Below are 12,949 nucleotides of genomic sequence, written 5' to 3' on the forward strand. Positions count from 1 at the left end.
GTCTGGGTGTTTGGTCCACATTCTTTCAAATCTATAAGGGAAATTCCTTCTTCCCTTCTTGGGATCAACAGTAAAAGATATGGGATAATGATCCGACCCTAACCTGATATGAGAAGATGAAGAACAAAAGTAGGAATTAAACTAGTCATGAGAGATTAAAGCTCTATCAAGCCTGACCTAATTAAGTCTTCACCACTCCTTCTATTGGTCCAAGTGTATTTAACCCCTTGCAAGTCTAGATCATGGAGATCATGGTTAATAATTAACTCCATCAAGTCCAATCTGCTATCCAAATTGGTTTGGCTCCCTCCCTTCTTCTCATTTTCTCTCAGAGGGGTATTGAAATCCCCCATGATAATCTAGCTATCTTCTGCAAACTTACTTCTGAGCGAGGATAGGTTTCTCTAGAAAACACTTCTACCAGCTTTGGTGTTAGGGGCATGCACATTAGTCAAGACCCATGAAGTACCATATTTCAAATGCTTAAATCTAATACAAGCCAAGTTGTTATCTTGAATCAACACCTCTCCCTTAACATTATTATTATTCCAAAAAGTAGCTATACCCCTAGACGCCCCTTCAGAACTACCACCACTAACTCCCCCATTACTGAACATTTTTAGACATTCAACTTTCTCCCTAGACATTTTGGTTTCCTGAATCAAAATTATATCCAGGTTTTTGTCTCTACTCATACTTTTTATTAAATCTAGTTTATGAGGATTATTCAATCCTCGTATATTCCAGGAAATAATCTTCATGATTGTTTGGAAATACCTGGTTCAAAGATGGTTCTTTGAGTACCATCCGCTAGATTCTTGCTGGTTTCCATGGTCCTCTTCTTTGCATTTGAATATCTTCTAGGTGATGTGTGTTGAGCCCCCATATCCCCTAGTCCACTTCTAGTGTTTCTGGTAGTCAAATGGTTGTTATAATAATTACTATTATTTTTTGTTCTTGCCCTTTCTTTTGTCCTCCGATATTTCTTCCTCCTCCTGTTTTGTCTCACTCTTTCTCAAAGCCTTTTTTATGTCTTCTTCATTTCCCCATACTGGAACATTTTCCTCTGGGAAAGTTAGCTTGACTTGGGCCAGAGAAGCCAAAGATATCTCCGAGAGCTCTTTCTCTAGGATATTATCATGTTGAGCATCTTGAAACCAACTTACTCCATTTTCTGACCCAGAATAAATTTCTTCTTTGTTAGGAACATCTCCCTCCTCCTTATTGTCCTTGGTTTGAATGCCTCCCTTATCCATTCGACTACTTTCCCGCTTCTCACTCTCAACTATATTATGATCTGCCATGTCCTTTTGGTTATTTAGGTAGTTGCATTGTGAGTTCTTCTCTCCATCATTAGAGTCCCTTCCACTTTTCTCCTACTCATTTTCCTACTGGGAAATCTTATCTTGCACTCCGTCCACCATTTCATTTCCTGATTCCTTGGCTAATTTCTCCTCATTTCTTCCAATCTGGGACTATTTCTCCTGATCCAAACCATCAGAAGGAAAGGATTTCAAATATTTCTCTATATTATTATTTGGGTTCATTTCCACCTTTTTCCAAACCCTAGTTTGGGTTTGAGGTTTGGATTCTTTGTTTGGACATTTTTTAGCCCAGTTCCCAGCTCTCTTACAATGAAAATAGGTAAAGGGAATAGATTTGTAAACAATTTTTTGCATCCATTTGCCAAGTTTTGAATCTATCTCTATCTCCTCTAGCATATCCATATCAAGCCCAACCCCTACACGGATTCTGGCATAAATGAGTCTTCTTCTGGACGTCGGCACCGGGTCAATGGAGAGAAGCTCCCCGAAAGCATTAGATATCCCAACAAACACATGTTCCTCCCAATATTCCATTGGAAGACCTTGAAGATTTATCCAGATAGACACTTGGACCACAAACTCATCATCCAGACTCAAGTTAGGGTACCATTTCTAGATATACATTATATATTTACCTATTGTCTAGGTTCCATTGCAAAGGATTTGTCTTTTGTCTTCCTCACATGAGAAGGAAAAGGAGAGACAACCTTTATTCATAGCTACCACATCCACCTGGGCTTTCAGATTCCATTTTCTCTTAATGAATCCACGAACAACCTCAATGTTAGGTCTCGCCCTGATGAATTTGCCTATCAGGGTACTTTCCATCCGAGCAATATTATGATCTATAATTTGATCAGGAATGGAAATGGCGTACTTTCCCTGAGAAATATTTGAGATATTTTTGGTAGGAGGCAAAGTTGACTTACCTTTGGGTTTGATGCCAAATAGAGAAGACCATTTACTGATCTTCTCAGGCCTATCACTGTCCAAGGGTCGACGTGATCTGGGACCCCCACCTGGGTCCCCCATATCTAAAGGGGCATCAGGTTCCATATCATCTGATCCACCCCCCTCCAAAGGGTCAGAGAATCTACCTGCTACCTACTGTTATGATGCTGCCCCAGGTCTCCCACCCAAAAAAATTGAATTTTGGGTCTGTCGATTCCCCTTGTCCGCTCCGCTCCGCTCTGCTCCATCTCTTCTCTTGATTATGAATCCTTGTTTTTTGCAATCCCCATATTGTTATTTATAGATTGGTAGTTGAAATTTTTTATCCTTCCTATGAGTGGTCTTGTCACATAATTTTGAATCTTATTTAATTTTTTATCCTTGTCCATGCTTGAATAATTCTTGTTATTCTACACATTTATGCTTTATTATTGGAATTAATAATGTCTTCCTCCCTTGGCATTATTAATCTTTGTAGTTATTGGTCTATGTGTTTTGTATTTTTGGTCTTGTGATTTGTTCATTTTATTATCTATCACATAAATTTTTAATCCTTGATAAAATATGCATATGGTACTTCTTTCTATGAGTGACCTATTTTTGACATGTGTAATGCCTACCGAAATACCCTAGAGAAACTAACCATCTAATATACTGTAGATCAGGAAATTGGAAATCATCAAAACAAATAGCAATTAGGACAATCACAAAACCTAAAACTGCAATGAAAGCAATCCTAATCCAATCAATGAAGACATAAAGACAAGATATTCAAATTGAATGAAATTGAAGCAAACCGACGTAGATATCTCCTTCATGTGGCTCCATTGTTCTTCTTTCACCTTCAAATTTGATGTGGATCTCACCCACAAGTGCAAAATGCATGTGGAAAGCAAGTTGTTGAGAGATGAAATTCGCAGCATAAGGCTACTCAAAAATGTGATTGATTGATTTCTTGATTGAAGAAACTCATCCAATTTATAGACAAATTGGAGAGAGGACAAGATTAGGATGAAGAGATTTGAAAGGAAATTCAAATCAAGAATGACAAAATTATGACAAATGACAATTTTCTATGCAAGGAGTATGACAAATTATGCACAAATTATGGCAAGTTGCTATGCAAGATGTATGACAAAATTGAAGTGCCATTCCCATGAAATTAGGGGAAATATTAGAAAAATTAAAGAAAATAGGAGAAATAAAAATTAGGAATTAGGAGAAATTAGCAAATTAGAAAATTGAGGAAAAAGATGAAATAGAAATTAGGTGAATTAATTAATAGGTTTTCATCCATTAATTAATTCATGAAAAGAGACCTAGGACTAAATAAATAGATTTATTTAACCCACAAAGAAGAAGAAAAGGATTAAATGAACAAATCATAAAACCCTAGAAATAAGAGGACAAGGAATTAGGTCAAGACAACAAGAAATTAATGTAGGTTTGATCATGATTCTGATTGACAAAGGACCAATGTTGATAAATGATTGAGATTGGTTGACAAAAATGAATGACAAGGAGATCAAATTGATAGGCGCCAATTGACAAGGAACAATGACTAATCGATCCAAATTGACATGATTGAAAAGGACAAGGATCAATGACGAATCGATCACAAAATGACAAGATTGACAAGTTGATAAGAGATTGACAAGATCGACCAAAATCATGACTAAAGACTGCTATCGACAAGACCTAATTCAAAAGCGAGAAAAATGAGGAATGCAAAAGAAGGACTCGATGCTCACAAATGATAAAGACCAAGTGCACAACATAGAAGAAATGTTAATGTGACACAAGAACCCTAAAATAAGGTAATGCGCAAATGTTAAAGTATGACTCCACAAGCGTTGACCATTTTTAGACGTCTACATTTTGCCCCTCTTTGAGACAATGCGATTCTAAGCGTTGTTTCAAAGAACAATAATGAAAATGCCCCAGATATTAACAATGACATATGCATGCCCCCTCGAGGAATTGGCCGAAAAAATCTAGAAAAGAGGCCAAGTGATCGATAAGAATGACAGAAGATGATAGGTTTGAATGGATCAAAAATCGAAGGTCGGATGCACAAAGGACAAGTAGTGGAAGGTGTAAAAGACCGCGACCAGACTGACGAAATAAATGTTAGTAAGAAGAAATTAGACAGAGGATAGTTAGAGATGAAGGAAAACTTTCTTTCACAAATGCACATAAGTAGGTGAGAACCCTTATTTATTGTAGCAAAGCGGATGCAGAGCATCATGGCATTGAAGGCCAGAGCTGGAACACAACCCCTTTTGCAAAAGATAGACACATCGCTCACAAGGAATGAGTGAAGCATCCTAGGGTGCATACATCAAGGGTCAAGGTCTATGCGGCGTTCACAAAGTGAACGTACTTATCACAGACACCCAATGATATAGTTGCCCCAGTTTGTGACAAACATCCCACAAACAACAAACACAACAATAAAAAAAAAGGAATGGGACTATGAACCATCCCGGTCACTCTAAATCACTCAGTGACATCATCGAGCAACATAGGAACATGATCGAAGCCAAAGATAAATTAGTAAAAAGATAAGACACACAAATTCAACCAAGTCAAACAAACAGTTTGATCGTCATTGTCAAAAGTGGAAAACAAGAATGATCATGCTGTTTGGTTTTAGGGAATGCGGTACCCCGTCGAAGACAGGACACAGTCTGGTTTCGAGTATACCACACCCTGTATAAGACCCATGATAATGTTGACAAGGACCAATGATAATGTTGATGCTATTTTGATTGATGTGACAACTATGATCAGGTTAAATGCTTGCTTGGTCAAACAGTTCATCTGTTAATGCGTGATTTCATTAAATCACAATGTTTGATTGAGTGTCATTGGATGTATGCTCAGTGATCTGTCTATGCACAAAGGGGACCATTTATTGACAAAATGCAAAATGCCAAAGAAATTGTTTTTGGGTTTTGATGTTTTTCACTTTGTAGGAATTTTCGAGTTTTTTACAATTTTTTTTGTTTTCGTTTTTCAGGACTGTATTTGACTTTTTAGGGATTTTTTCAGGACATTATTTGAATTTTTTTTTTGAGTTATTTCGGGACATTATTTAGAATTTTAGAGATTTTTTTCAGGACGTTTTATGATTTTTAGGGATTATTTCAGGACATTTTTCAAATTTTTATGATTTTGCCCCCAGTGTCTAGCAAGGCAAGGAATATGACAGGTGAATAAATAGGCTTTCTGAAATGTTGGTGGATAGAGGGAAGACAAAGGCCTTTTATCATGGAGACAATACAGATGCAATTTTCAAGGGCTATTGCGTGATGGGACAAGAGATTGGATATGACAATGTAAAGCAGTGACATGGCATGATGGACATGTCAAGAGGTTTTTGAAACCATGTTTAAATTTTGCATCCTTATGTCAGATCAAGATCAAGGAATGAAAAAGAGTGTATGGATAGTGATAAGATATGTATAGGATAAGCAAGACCAAGAATGGGTAAGGGACATGGACTAAAGGTCAGGATTGGCTAAGGGATAGTGGTAGAAAGTTGCAATAAGACAGGGAATATGGATGAAAGGTTGTAATAAGCAAATGGATAAAGACCAAAAGCTATGAGAGGCTAAAAGCTGCAAACAAGATGCATGATGCTCATGAAGATCCTCAGCCTTGTCAAGATCAAAGGTGGAAAGGGAAACTAGACATGAGGGACAACAGGATATGAAGGGGTAATGACATGGTATGATAGGATAATGAAGGGCAATAGGATATGAAGGAGGAAACCTGCCCCCAAGTGTGGTGTGCAAGAAGTTCATAGATTACGCATGACACCTGTTTGCCAGGTTTTCATCATGGTACTTGCCCAAGGCGCCTGTTTACCAGGTTTTCACCAGTGGATGAATTATTTTTGCTTTACTTTTTTCTTTTGTCTTTTTTTTTTTTCAATTGTTCACTTTTTTTGATTTTTTTTTTTTGTATTTTGACTTTTTCAATAGAAGATGGACACATTATAGGGGATGGAAGAAGGATTCAAGCGTCTTTTTGTTTGGATAGTAGCCTTGAAAAAAATGGACCATGACCTTTAAAAGTATGCTCAAAGACGTTGGTAGGATAAGGACATGGAAAAAGAGATGAAATTAAGGCATGGATTTATGCAAAGGATGGGATCAAAGGGATCAAAGGATGGAAAATATGCATTGGATAATGGATAGGGTATTGGAAGAACTGGGCTTCAGTGGATGGAAATGTTGGCAAGATCATCATTGGAACACACCTTGAGGGGTGATGGACTGATGGAGGAAGAGTGGGTTTTGGATATGGAGATTTTGATGAAGGAATAGCTAGGGATTTGCGGACATAAGGGCCCAAAACAGATGAAGAAGGTGATGGAGGAACAAATTTGAGAGGGTTGGATGGAGGAATAGCAACTTTGGATGCCAAGTTGGATTTTTCTTTTTGTGCTTCAAGAAGTTGCTTAGGGATCCACATGGTTTTTGATTTTTCATGCTTTTGTGGTTCCTTGGAGTGCATTGCCAACACAAGGGATTTAGGAACCCATATAGATTTTAACTTTTTTTTTTGAGCAATGGGCCTTTGTAACCTTTTGGATTTTTCCTTTTCTTTATAGATCAAATTTTTCTTTGTTTTGACATGTTGATTATATTGGACATGTTGATCCTTGAATACATATGGATTGCTAGACTTATGACGTTTATACTTGGCATCCAAATTGCTTGGAGGGGGAAAGGAATGCATGGATGGATGTGAATGAAATGGACTTCTTTTGGATTGATGAAATTTACTCAAGGATGTGTGCCTTTGCTGACCTTGCATAGAGGAGGAAGGGATATAAGGACCTAAGATGGATGGAAAGTATGATGGGGAAGGTGTATGTTTATCTTAGGTGGGGAAGGACCTAAGATAAATATGGTCACACATCTAACCAATATAGGAAAACGTCTGCTAGCAATTATCAGAAGAAAAATTCAAAGGGTTTTGTAAAAATTGCAATAGATATGGACATAATACCAAGAAGTGTTGGTTTAAGCAAAAGAACTATATGTGGTCTGCACACCAAGCAAATACTAGAAGCTACCGAACTCACACATATCCTAATCGACAATATGCTGCAGTACCATGGGATTACAATACAAGGATATGGTGTGAATGTTGTGGAAGATATGGACATATAAGTGCCAACTGCTTTATAAGGTTTGGAATGAACAACCGAAGATCATGGAGAAATCCTGGTACGACATGTTTTCATTGTCACAAAGTTGGACACTTGGCTAGAGATTCCAGAGATCAACCTAGAGGAGACACTAAGGAAATAAAAGACAAATTACAGATGATTTGGAAAAAGAAGGAAATTATGTCAAATGAAGAAATCACCTTATCTACCAAGTTAGGTGCACCTATTCCAAATTAATCGGTAAAGGTATGAAGGGACTGCATTCTCTCAAGGTTAAATCTTAATAGTTCCTATTTTATCATGTACTTAATTCAAAATTTGCATAACTAAAGATGCATTAGGAAATTTGAAATTTTATCAAGTCTTTTGGAAGCCTATCTAGTCGGTAAATATAGGAAGTTTGGCTACTTGGTAAAATCATAAAAAGGAAGTGGTACTGAGTGCATTTAATGTTTTTTTGATCTAACTGCATGGAGCCCGATAAGGTATATTGTGTACTTAAAGCTTTTGCGCGGTCATTTTACACTTACCAAGTTTTCAAGAAAGTAGAGCAAAGTGATTCAAAGGCAATCAAACTTCATCCGAAGCGAAATTCAAGGTATTTACATCAATCACAATGCATTATCAAGCTAGTTTACTAATCATATCAGTTGTGAATATCTATTTTACATTTGTTAAGTGGGAAGCGTCCGCCGTTTAAAATTTTTCAAACCCTAAGGGTCTTTTGTTAAGTATTTATTCAAAATCTGCAATGGCACCGAAGATCTAGAAGCCCGTTGTTGTTGAGAACATTGAAAAGCCCTCACTGAAATACTCTCTAACTCCCAAAGTAGCATCTGAACCGGATGATAAAACTACATTTTCACTCATTCCGGATAAGGTTTTACTAGTTGAGGATGTCAGATTCTTCACTAAGTGTCGTGTTGAGGAACTAGGTCATGTTGAGATCAAGGACACATATGATGAATTGTGTACCGATGGAAAATTGGACAGCAAGCATGAACACATTAAAATCAAGGGATTGACCGAAGCCCTAACCTATCCCTGTGTATTCAAACCCCAATGGGTTAAGTTTGTTCTGAGCAGAGTTCATGATGATTTCATGTGGTTAGAAGAGCAACCATTCAAAATCACCAAGAAAATCATTTATTTGATCACCAGTTACCCTATTTTTGATCATGCTCGAGCTCAGGAAATGATATCACAAAAGGAATTGATCACTTTAACTAGAGTTGAATCTAATTGCAGAGGACTAAAACTGAACAATGTCACAGATGCAGAGCTGAAGTTTTCCATTAGAGTAATAGGTTATTGTTTCTTTCAATCAGCAAGGGAAAACAATGTACCCTGTGCAACAGTCGATTTAGCATATAAATTGTGAAGAAAGGAATGAAAATTGATCTTTGTGAAGTATTGTTGAAAAACCTGTTTGAGAATCTAAACACCATAAGGAAGCCGAAGAAGAACAACTCGGCTAACACACTGAATTTTGGATCACTGTTAGTATGCATGTTTTTCTATTTTGAGAAATTCTTTCCATCAGTCGGTAATGTAGTTTGGGAGCTACGCCGACCAATCACCCATCAAATCAATGACTTCATCAAACGGCAAGGTGATAACTTTAATGATATTATGGATGATTACTTTAGCAAGTTTCAAGAAAAGATGCATAACAGGTATAGAATTCCACCCCAGTTAGTAGAGAAATACAAGGGTGACATATGCTTTGAAGTGGACACCGACTATTGCTATGTTAATGTTGTGGAATCGAGAACTCAATCTTTGCCACCTATGGGTTATGAGATTTATTTTGACATCACACAACAACAGATAGATGCTTTTCTTACATTACCAAGGCATGCTACCGAGCTGAGATACGGTACATATGAAGAAGTTAAAGAGAAAGTTAAGATGAGCATTGTAGTACCAAAGGCTACAAGGAAAGCAACAAAAATGATCAAGGCATTAATGGAGAAATTTGGTGAAGGTTCTTCCTCCACACTTGTCAAGGGCACTCTAGTCATCACCAAGGAGGAATCTAAAGCCCAAGAGGCAGCTATTACATTGAGCACCGAGTTGCCTAAAAGGAAAGTTTTGAAAAGGAAGAAATAGGATACATCAAAGGTATCACCGACTCCTTCAGTAAAGCACCCAAACACAAGATCATATGTAGCATCACCGAGTAAGAAACCAAAGAATGTTGCCACACCAAAGGTAACAAAAACTTATAAGAAATCTACTCGGAGACTCATTTTGACTAAAGAGTCCAGTGACACTGAATCTAAAGATGCAAGTAAATTCCAGATTGTTAAGAGCAAAAAGGAAGAAGTACATAGTGTTGATAACTTTTGTGCTAATCTGAAACAATATGGTGGATTTGGAGCATTTAGATATGTAAAATATGACTCCAGATCTGATGCAGAAAAGAGACAAATTGAAGAAGCTGTCATTTGCACACTTCTGAAATTCTGATTGGTCCCATTGGAAGTAACTAATTCTTTCCAAAAGAATTGTATTTGCATATTGATAATAGGTGGAAATATGCCATGGACTCGGAAAAGAAGATGAGAGAAAGAGGTCTGGTACATCTCTTTCCAGACATGCCGGTAGATGAAATAAGTGAACATCTGAAAAACTACCACTCAAACTTTCTAGTCAAGCAAAGAGCCTTGAAATTGATGAATGGCTTTTATTTGGATGTAGAGAATGAGACCAAGGAAAAATGGTAGGAAATCTTTCGAATCAAGAATGATGGTGAGCAAGTTGAAGTTGAAATAGTTGATGTCACCGAGCAAGATCTTGATATTGCCGAGCAAGACCCTGCCGACACTATACAAATTGATGAGGATATCATGGACACCGAGGCACAAGAACAGGAAATGATAGAAGGGAATGCATATGCCAAACTAGTATCTAGTGAGTCAGTTTTGGAATAAGTTCAACCCTATCCTCCAGTCACTCAGCCTGTTTCAACTGAGGCCCCTCGGGATACTGAACAAGGAACATAGGGTCACAAGTCTATAGAAGGAGAAGCTACTTCTCAAGCCACCGAGGAATAGACTTCTCAAGCTCCTTCTAGCATTGAAAATGTTACAACTGAGACCCCGAACAAGGATTCACTGAAGGCTACATCAGAGGTTCAAGAAATTGACAACAATATTGCCTCTACCGAGCAACCTACCGAGGGTCAACAAGCCTCCCAAGCCATTGTATTAGTTCAACTGGTGAAAACTAAAGAAAATAAAATGAAAAAGCATAGTTTCAAATTAGATTTGTCAAAACCAATAGTGTTTCCAAATGTAGACATATCCAAATTAAAAGGGCAAGCACTCATTGAATTCAATGAGCTATGCAAAGCCAAAGCAGAATAGGCAAAACAAATGGCTATTCAAAAGAAAAACAAAGTACTTCAGAAGGTGAAAGCACTATTAATAGATATGCTACGTGAAGCTACAGTGTCAAAAGATGCAGCCATCCATATTCAACTAGATGAACTCCTCAATCAGATCGAGACATTTGGAGTAGACGCATCTGAATATTTGAGCAAGTTAAAGGACAAAGAGCTCACTGCTAAAATGATTGAAGAGGTACAGAAAGCCATTGCTATTGGCAAAGTAAAACTTGTCAAATTTATTGCTGAGTTGTCCCCTCAGCTCAAGCATATTCTTTATTTATTTCAGAAACTCTGTACATTCTCTTTATTCATTAAAGATATCAAAAATAAAGTAGAAGTGATTGAGAAAGAGATCACCGATCTCTCAAATAAGTTGACGGGTGAGTTCACAATGTTGGTTCCCACTTTTTGACCAACTTTGACACTTAGATGAATATTTTGAAAAAAAACCTTCACTTTCGACATCTATAAATTTTAAACCATTAAGAATTTGAAGATGATATAAACTAGTGATTTTTAGCATCTTGTTTGTAGATTCTAAATATGTTTTTTTTCAAATTTGTTTGAATTAAATTTTATTGATTTTTCCATCTCCCTCAAAAAGTAGTTTTTAATAGCAAACAATATTTTTTAAGAGTGATGTGTATCCCGAAATGCATAATTTTTTTTTATAAATGATAAAAACTTAATTCTTTTGAATTTTGGTTTGTAACATCAATACCTAGGGCATGAAGTTGGTTTGATATTGATATGTTGAATATTTTTCATTTTATTAAGTTTTGAAGTTCGACTAATTATAATTCAGATATAGGTGTACGTTTGAACACATAACTTGTTCTATATATATCAAAATTCAATTTTCTTTTTTTTTTAGAAAGAAAACACCAATACCTAGTGCATAGATATTTTTTAGAATTTTTTTGAATTAGTTTACTATTTTTCCCAATGCATTGAACAAAGAAGTTCATGTTCAGTGAAAAACCTACATTCATAAGAAATAAAATAAATATATATTAATGAAATTAAATATATTAAAAGTTATACTATTTGGAAAGCTTATAATAAGGACTAAATACCTAAAAAAAAAACTTTTAAATGAATTAATTTGACCCCCCAAAAGCTAATGTAAAATTGGTTTTTTATCAGCATTTGATAGATGCAAAGGAGACTCCATCGCAAGTATGATTTAGAAGTAGAGAGGTTCTTTCCAAGAAATTTTGATCTAAGAGCCTTTGATTTAACTCTCTTCAATTAATTACTTCAAATGGGACCTCTTAAAGCTTAAATTATTATATTTTCTAAAAAATGTACAATTTCAGCAAAAATCAGGACGTACCAAAAAGTGGGAACCAGCTTTGTGAGTTCACCCTGACCACTAAGCCAAACTCTATTCAAAATTTCTATACTAAGCTACACAAGATCATGGCTCAACAATTGGAACTTAGGAATGAAGAGCACAAAATAAGGATGGACATTATGACTCTTCAAACCTTATTCAGTCCACACTTGTCCTCCATCCAAGAGTAGATCAACAAGGCCACCTCCCTATCCACTCAACAAGAGGGAAGCACTTTAGATGGACTAATTTCACTGTTAGCTGACATTACAGCTCGGAATTTACTCATGGATAGTGTCAAGGATGCCCTCTCTGCCGCTCTCACTGATGCAAGGACAAAGTACAAATCCATTTTTGACCAGTTGCCTCCACTGAATGGTAACTAAGTTTTGATGTTTGTCAAAAAGGGGGAGTATAGTATCAAAGTATCAAAGGGGGAGTGTAGTATACAGGGGGAGTATACTGAGCAGAACAGAGTATCCAAATGCACAGCTGATTTTGACAAGGGGAGCAGTGAACCGAGCAGTGACAACCGAGCAGTTAACACAGAACATTGATCACCGAGCATGCATAATCAGAGTTATGAACAATATATTGATAAGGGGAGTATATATAAATATACTATTTCATTGACAAATGCATATGTTGTTTGTTTAGTCAAATTTTGTAAGTATATAGATTTTTGAGTTATGACTTTGAAAGAAGTTTTGTCAAACATCTCAACTAATGTCAAAAGGGGAGATTGTTACTACTTACTA

The sequence above is a fragment of the Cryptomeria japonica genome, chromosome 5 (genome assembly GCF_030272615.1).
Source record: "Cryptomeria japonica chromosome 5, Sugi_1.0, whole genome shotgun sequence".
Taxonomy (NCBI): domain Eukaryota; kingdom Viridiplantae; phylum Streptophyta; class Pinopsida; order Cupressales; family Cupressaceae; genus Cryptomeria; species Cryptomeria japonica.